The sequence below is a fragment of the Amphiura filiformis genome, chromosome 13 (genome assembly GCF_039555335.1).
Source record: "Amphiura filiformis chromosome 13, Afil_fr2py, whole genome shotgun sequence".
Lineage (NCBI taxonomy): Eukaryota > Metazoa > Echinodermata > Ophiuroidea > Amphilepidida > Amphiuridae > Amphiura > Amphiura filiformis.
The window spans coordinates 12,920,512-12,935,764 of record NC_092640.1 but is presented as its reverse complement, the minus strand read 5'-3'; the positions used below and the strand labels follow the sequence as shown (position 1 = coordinate 12,935,764).

The following is a 15,253-nucleotide window of genomic DNA, read 5'->3' as shown; positions in this document are numbered from 1 at the left end:
ACTGCATCAAAGGCAACTGCTACCACCAACAAAACCCCCAGGTTCATCCATGACAACTGTTAATTCACCATGAGCCTGGACCCCTCTTGTCGTCGTCACCAACTGCCCGTCCTGATGACAACTCTGAACTTATGGCTCATCCGCCAGATGCAGGACATTCCATCAACCCCCGCCCCCACCACCGCCAACGGTCGCCCCAGCTGCCTCCACAGGCGTTCTGGTCGGAGTACCCGCAAACCCGCCTGGCACTCTGACTATGACATGTGATCCTGGTCCACCGACCTTATTTGACTTCCAACCTTTCATAGGCGGTGGAAGCGGGGGGGGGCGGACTCATTTTCATTGGGGACGTCTCCCGTAAAAATCCTAATAGAAGATAAAATAAAGTAATGATTGACCTGTGTGTCCTCTTCAGCGAGAACAACACCGCGTTTTGGGTCTAATATATATGGGGGTAAAATTGCACAGTCGCGAACATGGGCCCACCAAATGCCAAAACATACCTTCATTTTGGTCAAAAATAGTCTGAAACTGAAATTTTTTCTGCCCTCCATCTATAAACCGATCATCAAGTCACGTGACTCCGGGTCTCTCCGTGAGTCACGTGATTAGCTTTACCGCTCGTCCGCTCCAGTCACAATTCTGACGGATTTATTTTGAAGTTTCTAAAGTGTTTTCCTACTCACCTTTAGTGCACTTTGCATAATAGTTCTAGTTCGTGCATCGGCTAAGTCAGGCGTGCTACTGTTAATTCTCCATGTCAAATAATTTTTGTACCATTTAGTTATAGCAGAATAACGCCTCCTACGACCTCTGTGAGAAAATCCCACGTTGTCGGGCATACCACAACGAGGCATGTTCATCATTTGTATGGTTTCGGTGTCTAATTTACCTGTGATGAAGGAGACAATGAAATTATTGAACATGCTGAAATAACATAAAGTATATATACACATAGGCACACGTGTAGAAAAATTATGATAACACCAAACAACCTTAAATCACTGTTTCGACGAAGTGTATGATAGATAACTACTTTGTATTGTTTGGACGAGACATTGCATGTCGTGATGAGCCCGCAATCAATATCGTCGCACTGCGATGCGAGTCATGTTCCTTATGTTCCTTACTGTTTTAATGGGCATGAAATCTATGCACCCCCGATAGATGACACTGACCCCCGGCACTGACCTGAATGGGTGACTCCATTTAAAATAAGATAAGATAAAGGTCATGTTTTCAATAGGAGACGTGTGGATTTCAAATGGAATAGCCCAATTAACAGGTATGACTTTCATTTTCAGTGCTAAATGCAGTGCTAAATCGGTTTCAGAGCAGGCAAAACTATTGACTCACTTTATGTATGAGTGCGTGATCAGGAACTTATAAGAGGTGGCGATTTCTTACGCCAACGGTATTATATATTTCGAACATGTCAAAAATGAGCTAAAAAGTACAATGAAGGCATTAAAATCAAAATATCAGGGCGGCCATGCAGCGCTCCCAGGGGTGGTAAGAGGGGGTTGGGGCAAAACTACGCCACTGTTTACACCATCAGAAACTTATGACTAGCCATAGAGGCTTATCATTATACAAGATACGTATAGGCCTCTAACAGGCTATAAATAAGGTAGAAGACAAGGTTGCTACGTTGGCACGCAAAGTAGGTGATAAAAGTTGTTTTTCGTAAAGTGTCGGATGCGTGCCGTAAGACCAATAAACATGGCAAAGGTTCCAAGTCAGCAAAAACATCTGAATCCAGCGATGCGGAGGTCTTCATCAGAGCCTATTGGTCTAACGGCACGCATGCGATACTTTACGAAAAACAACTTTTGTAAATAAGGTAGATCCTATGTTACATTTTGATGTGGCAGTCTTGTCCATTATCACTGGAAGCTGGTGGGTGCCAATCATTTTGATACAGTCTTTCTTTGGTCACTAAGCATTTTTTGCAGATTCGGTCGTTACGCCCAAACAGTCAGTTATCAATTGGCGAAAAGGTCAAATGTTGGAATTTGGGCTCCATAGGGGTCGAACACAGAAAGATTACCCAATTTTAATAAATAATGTCTTAAAATATTTGAATTGTTATAGTCAAAATCGGATAAACTTTATGGGTTTGACTCCTATAAAGCCCAAATTTCATGACTTTTTTCCTAATTCCTAATAACTCCAGGCTGATTTGTCGTAGGTATGTCAAACTTAAAATGTTCTGAATTCTTGTGACCTGAGGAATATTTTGGTATAGCTTTTAAGAAGATCGGTGCAATTTGGAGTTTTGACCCCTATATAACCTTACGTCATATTTCCTTTATTGCACAAGGGGGCAATCTGTCATTTTTGACCTCTCAGCATGTTAGGCCTATTTACATGAGGACTTTACCCTTGCCTACATAATAACCATAAATTTGATTTTGATGGATGACTTGCCCTGGCCATGCAATTTACATGGGGACATTTGTTTCCAGCAATATGATCTGAATCAACTATATCTGGGGCCCCCTATGTGACCTATAAAACCATAACCAGGTAAATACATAACAAAAGTGTGCAAAAGTCATCAACATTCCAGAGAAACTCTCTGGAGAGTGTAGTACTGTCTTGAAAAAATAGCCCCGGTTCTATTTTGAGGAAACTATGAAAGGTCAGAGGTCCAGGGGTATTGCCTGGCAAAATTACCAATATACACGAGGACTTTCCCTTGCTGGAAATAAATTTCCAGCAATAGAGTCCTCGTGTATATATATGTCATACGCAACTTTACACTAAAGGGATAAGAACAAAGGGCATCTACTCGACTAAATACGCAATACAGGCTGTATCAAAATGATTGTTACCCGACTGTTTCTAATTTTCGTGATGCTGTTTATATATCTATGTGGTATTTGCAGGGATATAGGTGGTACCCACTAATGATTGTGTTTACTAACTTAATCCCTCCCCCAGAAAATTTTATACACCCCTCCCTTCCCCCAAAAGAGGATTTTTACAAAGACCATAATGTTTTATAGTCCTGGGTTTCTGATGGTAGAAAAAAATTCAAACTTTTGGAGTATAAGGTGGAATGAGACTATATGGATCATGAATCGATTTTATATTGTTACTCATCATCTGTCGGTAACAAATCGGTAACAATCATGAAGTTGACACAGCCTGTATAGGAAGTTCGGGATCGGATTTACCTGTGACGGTAATGTTTGCCATTCTTTGAAAAGAAGAAATGGCTTCAATGAAGTCAGCCTCAGTAGGTAATTCTCCGGTTTTCATGTTTCCTCTTCCCATGTGATTGAATCGTTGCAAATACATCTAAAAACAAAACAATGTGCAAATTAGCGGATGCAAATTTCGCCATTTCGACACTTTAAAAAGTGTCGAAATGGCGAAATAATTGTCTTGCCAAGTTGATATCTGGAGCTTTCAAGTCGATATACGGAGCTTTCAAAGTGCCACCTAGGTCGACTTGTTGTATACATTAAGGTAAAAATCGACTCAACACGTTGACATAATTATCTCACCATGTCGACAGCTGTCGACTTAGCAAGATAATTATCTCGCCATCTGGATGCCACTTTTAACGTTCCGTATTTTTCAATTGAAAAAAAAAGAAGATTAGAATAAATTAACATTATGCATATATTAATGTGTAACGTCAGAATATCTGCCTCTGTGTTGTCAAAAGGTTTAATGCAACGACAGGGACGTTACCCCATAAGAACTACCTGCCTATTGGTCAAAAAGAAGTTTTCATTATCAATTGGACCAATCATCAACATTGTTAGAATAATTTCACCCCGTAAAAAATTGGGATGAATTAGTTGCAAAGCTCCATTCTGATTGGTTATTAAAGTGAAGATATCACGTAATTGACCAATCAGAGAGAATGTTAGATCGGCTGGTAGTGCTCATGGGTTAATGCAACGGCAGGGACGTTAAATGGTTTAAGGGGGTTCAGACAAAAATCCATTTTTACGACACATGAAGACTTGCGATGAGGCGAAAGGTCTGATAGGAACAAAACTGATTTTACTATCACCCAAACAACTCCCTGATTACACTGATAAAAACTCGGACCACCACTTTCTTAATAGGCCAATCAAATTAAGAAAAAAATCACCCACCACTAACCCAGCTAACACACTATGTTTTCACGACGTTCGCTGATGTTGGACTTATGTTGTCACTTACGTTGTAAATACGTAAATATGTGAACTCGCATTCATGTTGTGACAACGTTATTTTCGACGTTGATTTTTGGACGTTGATATAACGTCATTGTGACGTTGTTTCGACGTTGATGCAATGTTTGACCAGACCTTGTTACAACGTTTGAATAATACGTTCAGAACACGTTACACAAATACGTATCTGAAACATCATGGAGTAGTTTGGATATTGACACCATGAAATGTAAATTCTTCCATTCCATGGAGATGGATGTCCAGCCAAAATATCTCCATGGTGTCGTCTGACGATCGCCTTTAGGCGTGAAACTTAGAGTAACGACTTCTATTCCTGAAGTTTTAAACTTTGAATATTTATACGCTCTCCCTTTTTGGGATTGAGTATCATTGTTGCCGGATGTTAATATAATGTCATAATCACGTTGTCTCGACGTATAAAAAGCACGTGGTCATGAATTGATCAGCTACAACGTCATCTACGGATGTCGTTAGTACGCAAATTTATGACGTTGTTTCGACGTGTAAAGCACGTTATAAATGTCATGGTCTGACCCCGATACAACGTAACCTACGGACGTCGTAATTACGTTAATTTGTGGAATCGTATTCGTGTTGTGACAACGTTATTTTCGGACGTTGGTATAACGTAATAGTGACGTTGTTTCGACGTTCACAACTTGACGTCGAAACAACGTCATAATGACGTTACATTAACGTTCGGGAATAACTTTGTCACAACACGAATACGAGTTCACAGATTTACGTACTTACGTACAACGTCCAACGATTTTATATAACTTTTATACGACGTTGTAACAACTAAAAATTGGGAATTGCAACAGAATCCATTTTGCATGCATCTATCTCCCAAAAGCTAACTTAAAAACATATCAAAAGTCCCCAAAAATCCAAGTAGTGGAACAGTGGCTAATTTGCATAAATCCAAAATGGCCCCTTATACGGGGGGTGATATTTCAAATTTGGTCAAATCTTGCTAAAAACCATACCAATGTATTCCTCTTATCATAAGGATTCAGAAAAAGTATAGTTTGACTCATCTCCGATGTACATATCTTGAGTTATAGGGGAAAAGGTCAAATGTCAAAATTTGACTAAGGGCACAGTGTCGACACCGTGTATTATAAAGATTCCCTGCAACTTAATACTCCGTTGGTGAGCGACGGGCGATTGGTATTTCACCGAACGCAAGAAAAGGAGTCATATCTGATTGGCTAGGAATCGATCGCTAGATCGCTCAGTGCTGAAGTACAAACTCAAAAGTAGAGATGTATTCAATTTGATAAAAATCAATATTCTATTACTGACGCAGATAAAGAAAGTTGCATATAGTGCATTGTATTATAGACGTGTGATTTAATATTCTATACGGTACAGCACGTGGATTGAGCTTTATATAATTTTAATTCTCAAACAGTTGAATATATCACAATTTTAACGAGCGATTTCAAAATGTAAATGTATAAAATGCAGTAAACTATATGCCTATAACGACAACAGCAATCGCCTATTAGTGCATTGCATTTCCAGTTAGTGTATTGAAAACAAACCTGGGTTTTACCTGACAACAAATCGAATTTTTGGCAACATCATATGAGGTACTGATCATGCGCAAATCGTTAAAACGTGTAGAATAAAAACTCTGCGGTATCACATATCGTGTAAATGGTATGCTTGGTCTGAGTTGCTCGGCCTATCTCGAACAAAATCGCAATGCGTAGCTTTTGAAAAACGAGAGGATTCGCCGTACTATCACGGCAATTTTTGACACGAAGATATAGGGATGATGACGCTGGGGGGGGGCAAAAGTGAAAAATACTCCGATTTTGATTTAAAAAAATGGGAATGTACACAATGACCTACGCATGCACGGCTAGGCCTATAGAGGTTGTGCATATGACACATCATACCGTAAATACGGTATGCGGACTACTCAAATGCATTCAACAAAAGCATGATCGCAATCTACCGCGACAGTTCGTCTCACACACATAACGAATGCACTACCAGTTATGTTGATGACAACATCATTCGTTATGAATTCGGCAGAGTGACGAATCGAGAATTTTGAGCAAATTTTTTGACACGAAGATATAGGGATGATGACGCTGGGGGGGTAGGGGGCAAAAAGTGAAAAATTCTCCGATTTTGATTTTAAAAAATGGGAATGTACACAATGACCTGCGCATGCACGGCTAGGCCTATAGAGGTTGTGCATATGACACATCATACCGTAAATATGGTATGCGGACTACTCAAATGCATTCAACAAAAGCATGATCGCAATCTACCGCGCACAGTGTCGACGTGCTATACGATAAATATAAATTTAATACTCCGTTGGTGAGCAACGGGCGATTGGTATTTCACCGAACGCAAGAAAAGGAGTTCTATCTGATTGGCTAGCAATCGATCGCTTAGGTCGCTTAGTAGTCAACTACAAACTCAAAACTGAGCAATGTATTCAATTCGATTGAAATCGATATTCTATTATTGACGTAGAAAAATATTTTCTCAAAGAGTTGAATATGATCACAATTTTTACCCAGGATTTCAAATTTTTTACCGCGAAATTGCAGTTAAACATATCCACAGCAAAATACCGGTCCTCACTAATTAGTGTATTTAATTTCCAGTTAGTGTATTTAAGATAAAACATGTGATTTATGATAAAATTTTCTTGCAATAGAAAGATCATATGGGATTCAGATATGGTAGGCCGCAACCGCCACAACGTGGAGCTGCTACGCGTAGCTGACTTTTTGCTCCGTGGAGCCAAATTGACCAATCATGATCATGTTAGAGTTTTTCATTACTCGGAGGTAAAACTGACCAATCAAGTACGACTTACTCATTACGTGAAGCGAATTTATTCATTAAGAATTTGCCAGGCGAGCGTCACGTAGTTGCAAGATATCCTCGGTCACGAAAGTTGTGATTCAAAAAGTAGTTTATGAAAAGTACGAACCGACTTACTATTAAGATGGACATGCACTCATAAGAAACTCATACAGTATTGTACATACCTATATAGCTAGGCAGAGTGGTGGTAAACCATGCACACAGTTCTGCGATCTGCAGTGTATCGCCGGGAGCTAATTTGTACAACTTGCGCGGTGTGGCCTGCGGAATTCGACCTTCAGCAAACCAGTTCGGATTTACTTTATATACTAGTAGTAGGCCATACATACTGTAGTTTACTGTCCGTTTTCCTATACACAATACTCAGTGCGCTCACCATTGACGCGTGACCTCTACAAATAGTGTATGTTAGAAGTATAGGCCATTGCCTAGTTGACGTCACTGTGTAAAAAATAACCGGCCAATATTTAAAGTATTCTCTGAAATTCTAGAAAATATAGTTTTGTAACATGTCCTAAATTTTTAGCTAATTTAGGTGTTTGGAAATATTGGTACTTTTGTGTTTTAGGAAGGATATGTAAACGACAGATAACACCAAAAAATATTATTTCTAAACCGTGTTAAGGCTGCAAACCATTATGCTTCTCATTTTCAAGAACGCTGGTTAACAATAAGCAGAATATTGTCTCATTTCGTAAACAAAAGCCAACACAGTATTGTTACCTTGCGTTCGCTTTATAATCGTTCACCCAACTGAAACTATAATACCAGCTCATTGCTCATTGCACAGGTAAAACAGACACAAGAAGTGCAGTGTGTATTTAACCAGAGAAGATCTGATGTAACATAGGCCTAGTTGAGCTGTTTTCATTGAGTGTTATCTTGGTTTAATAGCTTTTAATGGGTTTTAAGTCCTTCAATTCTACTGTAGACATGACTGCATCATGATTATTTTAAAGTCAACAACATTCAACAATATGATCACCGTGATAGTATGACAGTATCAGTACCGTGGGTGTCAGTGATCCTGGCCTGACACAGTAGACAAACAAACAAACAAACAAACACGCCACACACATGACACATGCATGCAAGGTAACATTGACTATACACTAATCAAACAATGGTATTGATCCTGTACAAATGGTCGTGGTTTATTTACATTCGATTCATTTAAAATCCCCATAGTAAACATTAATTTTGGGAAGAGTTTTCTCTCTCTGGAACGAGGATGCATCCACTGGCTCCGTGTAATGAAAAGATCTAACATGATTGGTCAATTTAGCTCCGCGTAGCAGCTCCACGTTGTGGCGGTTACGGCAAGCCATATACTGATCATGCGAAAATCGTAAAAACATAGAATAGAAACAGTGTGACAGGCTCTCAAAATCTCAAATTGTATGCTTAGCCTGACTCGCTCGGCCTATCTCGAACAAAATCACCATGCGTAGCTGTTGAAAAACGTGAGGATTCATCCTACTATCACGGCAATTTTTAACACAGTTCGTCTCACACACATAACGAATGCACTACCAGTTATGTTGATGACAACATTTCGTTATGAATTCGGCAGAGTGACGAATCGAGAATTTTGAGCAAATTGAGTTTTTGTATGCTTATGATTATGTTTCAGGCTATCTTTTATTTCCACCAAAAATTAATGGTAAATCTTAATCACCGACGTGGTTATTGAAATTTTGATTTGGACGAATCGCGCCTAAGTGCGATAAATGAATTCGACAGAGAGACGAATCGTATACTTAGCTGTACAAATCATGTTGATCTATAGTATTGTATAGCGGGAAACCCCGAATTTTCTATATTACATGTCCTATACTAATATATTTGATACCAACGTATAGTTGTAGGTATCTTCTATCCAGTGATACCAACATAAGTACAAACATTCCCCACATGATATTGCTGTGGTTTAATAATGTGAGTGCGCGCCCGTGAAATTGGAAAATCCCGGAAAATCATACGCAAAATATAGGACAATATTGTTATTTTTGCTTTAAAATCCTCGAGTTTTTGCTAAATATTACAGGGATTACTATTTATAAGTTATATAGCAAGTTAAGTCTACATAGCCTTAGGACAACCAATAATTTCTACACAAAAGCCCCAAATCAAGAATGCGTGCTATGGTTTACACGTAGTTGAATGCGTATTCGACCTCTCTCTGCGCAGTGGTAGAGACATTTTCGATACAGCATAAAGCCGAATACCGTATCTGTTAAAACGCGTTTTGAGGGATATATCAATTATTTCAGAACATGCAAGTATTGCGCACATTCACTTCTATAATATACATTTCAAATGAGTGCTCACGAATGTTCTAAATTTTTAGAAGGACCAATGGAATGGTACCAAGATTTTCAAACGCCGTTTACTCAGAACTTAGCACTCTTATCTGCCGTGTTCATAACGATTTGATTGAATGGACTGTACTGCGCTGCTGATTACGGTGAAGGACACCGGTTCAAATCCTTTGTTGGAATGTGTGCATGCTATGCAATATCGATCAGCCAAGCAGAAGGCAAATTGCGTTAAGTGACCATGAGTCATGCATGATCAATTTGCATAAAGTGGTGGTTTCATTTCATTTCATTTCATTTTATTTAGGATTCAAACCAAGGATAAAAAACACAGAAAAGAATACATTTAAAAGAACACTTATTTCCATTGTGGTCCTTGATGGGCCTAATACTTAATAGGTCTGTCACACTACGACGGACTGGATCAACGTACATCGCCGAATACAAAAATATTTTATTCGGTGGAAAAATCACCAGTCCGGCAGAAGATTCGGTGGGATTTTGGGTCCGATTCCCGTTCGTCTCTCTATGCGTTGTGGCCGCTAATAATCCTGCAGGCGTCTTATATCCGATCGTTCAACGTCCGACAAATGACCGGATTTGGGGTCCGATTCCCGTTCGTTTCTCTATGCGTTGTGGCCGCTAATAATCCTGCAGGCGTCTTATATTCGATCGTTCAACGTCCGACAAATGACCGGATTTGGGGTCAACGTCCGAAAAATGTCCGGATTTGGGGTCCGATTCCCGTTCGTCTCTCTATGCGTTGTGGCCGCTAATAATCCTGCAGGCGTTTTATATTCAATCGTTCAACGTCCGACAAATGACCGGCGAATCCGTGGCCAACAGGGACGTCCACCCTATCAGAAAAGTGGGGAGGAGAGGGTGTTTGAGAGGGTTTTGACCACTTAGAGGCAGTGACGTAGCAAGCACTTTTTCAGAGGGTGAACAAAGTGGGGAAAGACAACTTTAAGGGGGGAAACTTTGACGAAAATGGTCAAATATTGGCTAATAAGTACAAAAGGGCTACAAATCTGATATATCAGGGCAACCAGCGTCCGGGGGCAATAGAGGTGAGAAACCTTTGGACAATGAAGGCCCAATTGAAGCCATTTGTCATTTTTTGGATCAATTTTAGCACTTTTATTGGGTACTATTTTAGTTTGAAACAGCCGCAAATTGGTGAAACGAAAGCCTAATTTGAAGCCATTTTCACCATTATTGTATAATATAAACAATTGTTTTAAAAATAACACGTGGATGTCCATAGCAGAAGCAAAAAGGAAGACTTGTCCATTTTTCAAAATGAAGGTCATTGAAGCTATTTGCATGGGGACTGTAGGGCCTATTTACATTATTAGGCCTAGGCCTACACTGCAAAAAGCGTGTTTAGGAATTAAACACTTTTCTTGCACCATATTCTAAACATGCTTGATTCATAAACCCTATAGTGGCAGCCAGCCCTGATATATAGCTACTAACCGCTCCATCTCGGGGGCACTTGACGTGATGGGGGTGTGCAGACAGCGCACTGCAAAAAGTGTGTTTAGGAATTAAACACTTTTCTAAACACTATCTTGCACCATGTTTTAAACATGTTTAAATGCTACACATGTTTAGGAATTTGATGGGTATGTGTTTAGGAATTTAACGCATAATGTTTTGGAATTTGACATTGGTTTTTAGGAATAAAACACTTTTCTTGCACCACATTTCTAAACATGTTCGATTCCTAAACACCAATGTCTAAACACATTTCTAAACATGTTTGATTCCTAAACACCAATGTCAAATTTCCTAAACACAGCCCATCAAATTCCTAAACATGTGTAGCATTTAAACATGTTTAAAAACATGGTGCAAGATAGTGTTTAGAAAAGCGTTTAATTCCTAAACACACTTTTTGCAGTGTATTGTGTAAAAATTCCATTTAAAAAAATGGAAAATTGTTTTTGGTGCATCATTTTTACACTATTATTGCCTTAAACAAAAAACAAAGAAGGCCCGAACTGAATTTGCAAAATTTAAAATGTTACACTGATCCACTGACACTTAGATATAAGACTTCAGACTCGTAATTTCAGGTAAAGCATGCATGGATTAATATGTTAAAGTCAGTAATAGACCTAAGTCCGTCTTAAATACTGACTTTGGTGACAAAATGTCACGGGCCCTACATATCGACGGGCCGGCAGTAATTTTCACAGGCTTTTAGGCCAAGGAACCACATTTAAGCACTGCCTATAATAATCACAGGCCTATACTTAGGCTTACTATATACTATCCTGGGCCTACTCAATAACGTACAATTTAACCTTTTCCATGTTTTCACTAAAACTGGTAGGAATTTGATATTGCATCCTCTACCCTTCAGAAAGTGCCCCTCCTCAATACTACTTACATGCATAGGCCTACTAAATTACGTGCAATTGAACTTTTTCTCTTCTCTTCTCTCTTCAATTTTTCTCACTTTCTTTTCTTTTTTCTCTCCTTTCCCCCTTTTTCTACTTGTCAGTCACTAAAGTACTGGGGGAAATATGATATTGCGTCACACACCCTTCAAAAATCCCCCCCCCCCCATGATCGAGGCACATGTTCGCCATAGGCCTACATCCGGCACAAGCGCCTGCGAAACCTTGCAAACACCTGCGGTATATAAACGAAAGAATAACGAACAAACCCAGGGTATATATACAGAACAGTACGAACACACATCGGACAACTTCCGAACATGTGTATTCGAGCACCTCCGTTTCAAGTTTTGTACATGCACAAAACTTGAAACGTATTGTCGACGGACTAAACAAACATCACCTAACACGAAACGCATTTGGCGGATAATAGCAGGACATATGAAGAACATAAAACGAACATTGACGAACACTAACGGATTTGCTAAAATACCATCCGTTTCTTATACGGAAGACCGATCCTGACGGTCTTGGTCAACGTACATCACCGAATGCAAAAATATGCTATCCGGTGGTGAAGGCCTCACAGGAAAGTATTTGCAACGAACACGGGCCGAGTGCAACGAACAAAGAACGAACATGAACGAAAGGAGAGCGAACAAACTCCGACAATATGCAGCACCATACGAACACACATCGGATAAATACCGAACATGTGTATTCGGTACACTCCGTTTCAAGTTTTGTGCATGCACAAAACTTGCCGGCGGACTTAACGAACATCACCTAACACGAAACGCATTTGGCGGATGATAGCAGGACATAAAAAGAACATAAAACGATCATTGACGAACAACAACGGATTCACTAAAATACCATCCGTTTCTTGTACGGAAGACCTATTCGGTGTAGTGTGACAGGCGCATAAAGGTACAAGAATAAAGAAATATTTGGATTGCACTTTACATATGATATTACACACATCAAGGTGGTACCAATATTTATGAATATTGCATGGTACATAGGCCTACAGGAAAAATACCCGAATTATGTCAAAATTTGGCTCAAATATACGCTATGGTTCATACTATCGAGTGAGTTTTATATTTTTATGAATAGACTTCTATACTATTAAAGAGGAACTTGCCGATAATCGATACTTTGAAGAGGAACTTTCCGATAATCGATACTTGGGATCGATTCATCGGTATCATCTCAGAGATTGTAGATGAAAAATAAATTAATAAATAGATAAATAAATAAGTTCTAGCATTTCCAGATGAATGGTAACATAGATAGATAGATAAATTAATAAATCTTACTATAAATAGGGGAATGTTGTATGTATCTATCTATCTATGTATGCTATAAAGGCTCCGTCAGTTTCGATCCAAATGTCGCCAAATTCATACGGGAGATCGATGAATATACGGGAACGTGTTTAAACTTTATTTGGTTGAAAACGGTCAAGAATTGGCTGCAAAATCAGTGAAAATATGGGTAAAAACGGGGTTTTTGTTATGAAAATCGGTTGTCGGCCTACGCGTCGGCTGGCCGGCAGCGCGTCGGCGCCTCGTGCGTAACGCACACTACGCCAATGGGCGCGTAAACGGCGCAGAGCCACGCGACTGCGAGCCAGAGACCAGTGGACATGATAATACGGAAAGAAGGAAAAATAAAGGACAAAAAGGTGCATATGGACGGGTCACGGGATTATGATAACGGGTGAACACGTCCGCAGACACGCTATATGAGAGGACGTAATAAATACGGGAAAAAGATGTTTGTTGTATAAACAACATGAAGCGGTACTATAAAGAAAAATAAAATTAAAATGAGGACAAAAAAGTACGAATATTAATATGCCAACGGGTTAAAGTAACTAAATGAAACGGGAACGACACAAAGAAGGAAAGAAACTAATCAGGAAATGTAAGAAAAAAGAAGCTAAAATAATGAGAACAGAGATAAATAAAAAACATGGAAACGGGAAATCACAAGCAGCAAATAAACAAAGAAGCTAAAGGGAAATGTAAGAAAGAACAGATTTAGAAAAATAAAATGTACCTTTTCAATGATTCTACCTGTTCAGTAATTATTCCTGTTATGGTGAACGCTCCCGGCTAGCGGGGACCCGCGCGAAGCGCGGGTATCCCGCTAGTCTTACTATAAGTAGGGGAATGTTGTATGTATCTATGTATCTGTGTATGCTATAAAGGCTCCGTCAGTTTCGATCCACATGTCGCCAAATTCATACGGGAGATCGATGAATATACGGGAACGTGTTTAAACTTTATTTGGTTGAAAACGGTCAAGAATTGGCCTCAAAATCAGTGAAAATGTGGTCCGTTGCTATCCAAGGTAAACAAAAAATGCAGTCAGTTACTAAGCTAGGCCTGCGCGTCGCACGGGCGTATCTAATGCCAAGCCGCTCGCGTAGCGCAGCGATACCGCGCGGGTAACGCAGCACTACGCCATGGCACGCGTAAACGACGCAGAGTCACGTAATGAATGATATCACGGGTGAACGACCGTAGCGTAATAAATACGGGAAACAGATGTGTGTTAAAAAGTACAAACAACATGAAGAGGTAGGCATACTATAAATAAAAAAGAAAATAAAATGAGGACAAACAGGCTGTACGAGTATGTGGGTTATACTTAGTCACAAAATGAAACCGGGAATAAAATAGGCTAAAGAAGGAAAGAAAGAAACTTTTCAGGAAATGTAAGGGGAAAAAAGCTATAATAAAATCAGGAAGTTTAAATAAAAAAGCTATTAAACTGAGGACAGAATTAAATAAATAACATGAAAACGGGAAATCACAAGCTATGCAGCAAATAAAATAGAAGCTAAAATGGAAATGTAAGAAAGGACAGATTTAGAAAATAACGGGAACGGGGTTGAATAAATAAAAAAAAACATGGTAACGGAAAATCGGAAGCTTAGCAGCAGAATTTGTTTTTAAATGGAACAAAATTGGCCCATGTAGAAAAAACTAAAAAGAAAGAAAGAAGTTAAAATGGAAACGTAGGCTTAAAGAGGGTCAGGTTCAGATAAATAAAATTTACCTTTTCAATGATTCTACCTGTTCAGTAATTCCTCCTGTTTTAGTGAACGCTCCCATTTACTCATCTAGCGGGGACCCGCGCGTAGCGCGGGTGTCCAGCTAGTACAAACAATTATTTGGATTTATTTGGTGGATCGACCAATGGTGGACCTGCTATAATAGGCCTACGGTTCGTTGCTACGGACAAGCTTTAATACGCGTATATAATACGCGCATGTTCAAGACGAAAACACTGCTCAGGGCGCACATTTCGTATTGCTTTGGAAAAATTTTAAGTGATCTAATATTTTGAAAGTGAAGTTTATCCGTTCGTGGTGACTTTCGATGGAGGGTGGGCATTATTAGCATGGTAACCGCAACCGCTATATAATAAATCAACTACATTAGTTTATGAT

The 15,253-nt window shown here is 39.3% G+C and overlaps 1 long non-coding RNA gene across 1 annotated transcript in view; it reads right to left on the bottom strand.

The window, feature by feature from the left end:
- Window positions 1–696: 696 nt before the first annotated feature.
- LOC140167202 (uncharacterized) overlaps window positions 697–15,253 on the bottom strand; it is a 41,886-nt gene continuing 27,329 nt past the window's right edge. Inside the window, exons 2-3 of the long non-coding RNA XR_011860996.1 lie at window positions 3,183–3,306; window positions 697–892 (exon numbers count right to left, since the gene is read on the bottom strand). This is a non-coding gene — a long non-coding RNA (uncharacterized lncRNA). The remainder of the gene's footprint in view (window positions 893–3,182; window positions 3,307–15,253) is intronic.